This window comes from Octopus bimaculoides, chromosome 2 (genome assembly GCF_046866305.1).
Source record: "Octopus bimaculoides isolate indiv1 chromosome 2, ASM4686630v1, whole genome shotgun sequence".
Taxonomy (NCBI): domain Eukaryota; kingdom Metazoa; phylum Mollusca; class Cephalopoda; order Octopoda; family Octopodidae; genus Octopus; species Octopus bimaculoides.
In genome coordinates, this window is record NC_142929.1 from 5,817,668 (window position 1) to 5,823,619 (window position 5,952).

The following is a 5,952-nucleotide window of genomic DNA, read 5'->3' on the forward strand; positions in this document are numbered from 1 at the left end:
AAGATAAAGACAGAAGCATTCATATGTAGGCGCAGCTCAGGAACAAGCATTAAGGACCAATTATATGAAGTGCAGAATTGACAACACTATCGATAGCGACAAATGCAGAATGTGTGGTGAGAGGGATGAAACGGTATGGCACATCGTTAGCGAATGTTCGAAACTGGCACAACGCGAATACAAACGACGCCATGACAATGTGGTAAGAATGATCCATTGGGAACTCTGTGGAAATCACGGCCTACAAAGGACAAAGATGTGGTATGAACAAACCACAGAAGGAGTCGCTGAAAATGAGAATTGCAAAATCCTGTGGGATGCAATGATCCAAAGCGATCACCTGACCACACACAAGAATCGGACATTGTTGTGCGAGCATGCATGACTGTCGGCATAAGATGCCCCGCTGGCAACAGGACCAAAGAGAAAGAAGAAAAACTGAACAACCATGACGATTTGAAGTGGGAAATACGAAGGTTGTGGTCAATGAGGAGAGTAGACGTGATACCAGTAATTGGTGCAGTTGGAAGTATCAGCACTCAACTACCAACATGGCTGAAAAAGATTGGTGCAAATGTGAAGGTAGAACATCTATAAAAATCAGCATTGCTTGTAACTGCAAGAATTCTTCGCAGGATTCTTGAAGCATGACCAGTAAACAAATGTCACCTTAGTCTGCTGGCTGGGGGCAGAAGACACTTTCCATCATACTCAGCAAAATAAGCTGAGAGATTTCATATAATAATAATAATAATAATAATAATAATAATGATGATGATGATGATGATGATGATGATGATGATGATGATAAAAACCTTTCTATTAAAGGCACAAGATCTGAAATTTTTAGGGAGGAGTAAGTCGATTACATCGACCCAGTGCGTAACTGGTACTTATTTCATCGACCCCGATAGGATGAAAAGCAAAGTCGACCTCAGTGGAATTTCATTCAGAACATAAAGACGGACGAAATGCCGCTAAGCACTTTGACTGGCCTGCTAACGGTTCTGCCAGCTCGCCGCCTTTATAATGATAATCCTTTCTACTATCGGCACAAGGCCTGAAATTTTAGGCGGCGGGGACTAATCGATTACATCGGCTCCAATATTCAACTGGTACTTAATTTATCGACCCCGGATGGAAGAAAGGCAAAGTCAACGTCAGCGGAATTTGAACTCACAACGTAAAAACAGACGAAATGCTGCTAAGTTATTCTGCTTAATACCACAGATTTACTTGTCAGTTGTTTGAGCTTAACCATTTGAGCATGTCGCTTGGTGGCTGATGATATGTGCATCTCTGATCACGAACAGAAGTAGTGGGGGAGCATCATAGCCATGTGTTGAGAGGAATTCTTTGGGGTTTGAATAATTCACCTTTGGAAACATGGGTGTTTTGCTCAACATCCTTAAATACACCTTATTCAGGGACCTTTTGAGCGGGATGGGCTACTCGACCTGAAAAAAATTCTAACTGAGCCCCACCTGCGAGGTCATGCGCTTTTTATCTTGATATAAGATCACCATGTCGTGCACATATGGTTGTGATGCATGTGCCTCGTGTACCCTTATCAGACGGGTAGTCATGATGGGTATATTGGGCTTTGTATATTTTACCCCAGTGTCACTTTGATGGCATGCACTGCTCTCTTACTCAATAATAATAATAGTTAGAACAACAACAACAAAAGCACTCAGAGAGTGCAAACCTCCGCCAAGGGAACACCAACGTCCTTTCAACGATTAGCCGGAGATGTTTTTTGAAATGAGAATATCTGAAATAAACTCGACTGCTCTTACGAACGAGAATACTAAAAATGAACCCGAGTGCACTCAAAAATTAAGTACAAAAAGAAAAAAAAAACGGAAAAATAATCCAGAATCCTTGTTCAGTACCGGATCGATTCCAAAACCTAATCAGTTTGTGCCAGTCACGAGGCCAAACATCCTTGAAAGTTTCATCCGAATCCATCCAGTGGTTCCTGAGATATCTTGTCCACGGACAAAGAAACAAAGAAACAAACACACAAACAAATAAACAAACAAACACGACCGAAAACAATAACATTCGTCCTTTCGAAGTCATGCATGTGTGTGTGTACGCATTTGTATGTATGTATGTATGTATGTATGTATGTATGTATGTATGTATGTGTGTGTGTGTGTGTGTGTGTGTGTGTGTGTGTGTGTGTGTGTGTGTGTGTGTGTGTGTGTGTGTGTGTGTATGGGTTCAGTTCCACTGCGTGGCACCTTGGGCAAGTCTTCCACTATAGCCTCAAGCCGACCAAAGCCTCGTGAGTGGATTTGGTAGACGGAAACTGAAAGAAGCCCGTCACACACACACACACACACACACACACACACACACACACACACATATATATATATATGTATAGGCGCCGGAGTGGCTGTGTGGTAAGTAGCTTGTTTACCAACCACATGGTTCCGGGTTCAGTCCCACTGCGTGGCACCTTCGGCAAGTGTCTTCTACTATAGCCTCGGGCCGATCAAAGCCTTGTGAGTGGATTTGGTAGACGGAAATTGAAAGAAGCCCGTCGTATATTAGTATATATATATATATATATATATATATGTGTGTGTGTGTGTGTGTGTGTACGTGTGTGTGTATGTGTGTGTGTACGTGTGTGTGTGTATGTGTGTGTGTACGTGTCTGTGTGTATGTGTGTGTGTGCGTGTGCGTGCGTGTGCGTGCGTGTGCGTGTGTATAAAAATATATACATACATGCATATATATATATATATATATATATATATATATATATATATATATATATATATAGTTTTAGGGAAAATAACCAAGTTTCAAGAACTCATCGATGAAAATCCGCTATCACATATAGAAAAATTAATAATTAAAAGCACAATAAATGAGTATAATATAAAGTAAAGTAAATATCATAAGATAAATATAATAATAATAATATAATATAATATATTATATATTATATTATATTATATTTATTATATATTATATTATATTATATTATATTATTATTATTATATTTATCTTATGATATTTACTTTACTTTATATTATACTCATTTATTGTGCTTTTAATTATTAATTTTTCTATATGTGATAGCGGATTTTCATCGATGAGTTCTTGAAACTTGGTTATTTTCCCTAAAACTATATATATATAGTGAAGTATATTTGCCACTTAAATATGGCTGACCCCGAGGGGTGGATGTTACTGTTGCTTTTAGCCCCAGGAGGACATCTCCTCCAGCTGGCTATCGACACACATCTGTGCCCTGACTGTATTTGCCAAGGGAAGTTATCTTTCCCATCTTGATCTACGATACGTACGTACCCGAGTTTCAGGGTTATTTCCCTTCTTCAGCGTACGACAATCGCCGACCTTCGATGCAAAAGGCATCCCTTGGCAAATATATGTAACTTTCTCCAGTGAAATTATTCACTGATGTGTGTCGATAGCCAGCTGGAGGAGATGTCCTCCTGGGGCTAAAAGCAACAGTAACATCCACCCCTCGGGGTCAGCCACATTTAAGTGGCAAATATACTTCACTTTATCGTGCAGTTACTGTTAATACCTCGTTCAGAGATTTAACATATATATATATATATATATATATATATTTTATCTATAAAGCTCAATTTAATTTTAATTTTTTATAAATTGATTTTAATTGAGTTTTTACCTGTAATTTTGGATTTTGTCCCTAATACTGTTATATATATATATATATATATATATATATATATATATATATATATATATAAAATTAAAAACGGGGAAAAAGTCAAGAAGAAAAAAGACAACAACTCGAGAACGTATATTTATATACATACACACACGCGCGCGCAAGCGATCGCGCGTTTGTGTGCCAGTGTGTATGTGAGGCAGAGAGAGATGCACACACACAGCAGCTGTCTCTGTTGCGTCATTTTATACAGCAGAGACCACATTGACTAACGTAACTTCCATTTCCTTAAGACACGAGATTGCGATTTGGCCGCTTTTTATTGCTGTTCGGTTGTTGTCTGTCGCGTCGTTGCGTTGAGCAGTCGTTTACAAGATTTTCTATGCCCACACTCACAGGAAATGTTCCATTAACTTTCGCCATTACACCTACATTTGAAGAAGGAAAAAACAATTTTCAACAAAGTCTATCTATCTATCTATCTATCTATCTATCTATCTATCTATCTATCTATCTATCTATCTATCTATCTACAGGGGTTGGACAAAATAAAGGAAACACCTTAAAATTTCAAACAAATTTATTTTAATATGGGGTAGGACAGCTTTGGCAGTAATTACAGCTTGAATTCTTTGAGGTATGGATTCGTACAAAGTCTGAATTGTTTCCAAAGGAATTTTTGTCCATTCTTCAGCTAAAACATTCTCCAGTTCTTGTAGTGATGATGGTGGAGGATATCAACTCCTTACTTGTTTTTCTAAAATACACCATAAATATTCAATAATATTGAGATCTGGGGTCTGAGGTGGCCAGATAGGATGTTCAACTTCACTAGAATGCTACTCGTGCCATTCAGTAACAACTTTAGCTGTGTGAATTGGTGCATTATCATCCTGAAAGATTGCGTTTTTCTCCGGAAACAATTCCGTAACCATAGGATGAATTTGATCAGATAAAATGCTTAAATAGTCCTGACTATTAATTCTGCCATGAAGGGAAACCATTGCCCGGCGTATTTCCAAGATACAGCCAATCAGATCATCACAGATCCTCCTCCATGTTTGACAGTTAGATGAAGGCAGTCTGGGTCAAATGCTTGTTTTGGCTGTCTCCACCCGTATATCCGGCCGGTGGTCGGAAATAAGGTACAAGGTGACTCGTCCGAGAAGATAACATTCTCCACTGCTCTAGGGACCAATTCTCTAGGTTTTTACTCTACTCTAAACGCTTTGCAATATTTGTTTTTGAAAGTAGTGGTTTTTTGATTGCAGCCCTCCCGTGAAATCCGGCTTTATGCAGCTCCTGGTGAACAGTTTTTTTGGAAACTGGGTTCTCGAGGTGGTCATTAAGCTCTTCAGTAATTTTGGGAGCTGTACTTTTGTGATCCTTTCTAACAATTCGCGTAAAAGTGCGACGGCACCTATCTGAAAGTTTTGGTTTTCTTTGGGAGTTTTTTTCGATGAGGAGGTTTTTCCTTCTTTCTCGAAGGCTGTCATTACTTTTGAGAAAGTACTTCTTGATACACCAAACATTTCGGCTGTTTTCGTTATGCTAGTGCCTGCCATACGAGCACCCACAATTTGACCACTTTGAAAGTCCGATAGGTCTGTCATTTTAATGAATTTTAATTACGTTTTTCTGATGATATCTGAAAAGAAACAGCAATTTTAGCAAAACATATTAAGCAACAATAATAATAAATCAAAAAACATAAAAATAAACAAAGTTTTGACGGTTTTATAGATATTTCAATGCACCATTCTCCGAGCCTTCCGGCGACTCTCGTCCGACCCCTCCACTTCGCACATATTCCCTAACTGACCCCTCCCCTCCTTCAAATAAGCCCACAACCTACGAGACCTCTTGGTCGACACCTTCTTCCATAACCCAACCTTCCAACCCAGCTCGTTCCCCTGCTCCCGCCCACGCTACCGCACTTGCCCTTACCTCTCCAACACCACCCTCTTCCGACTCGGAAATGACACGCCGGTCTCGCGCCATTTCCGCTCTACCGGTCACTCGTTGCAACACCTGTCCGTGTTCGGATTGAGCTTGCATAGGGTCCATCCGGACTCCCGTTTGCACCGTGAACAGGGATTAATCTTCTCTCTTCGCTCCTTTGCGCCACATAGGCTCAACTCTCCTCCCCTCACCTCACTCCCTCTCACACCTACTTCCTCCCACCCACCTCTCCTCCCTTGCTCCGACTCCTACTTCTCTTCGCTCCTACCGACTTTTTTTTACTCTCCTTGTTTCTTTCTGTGTTC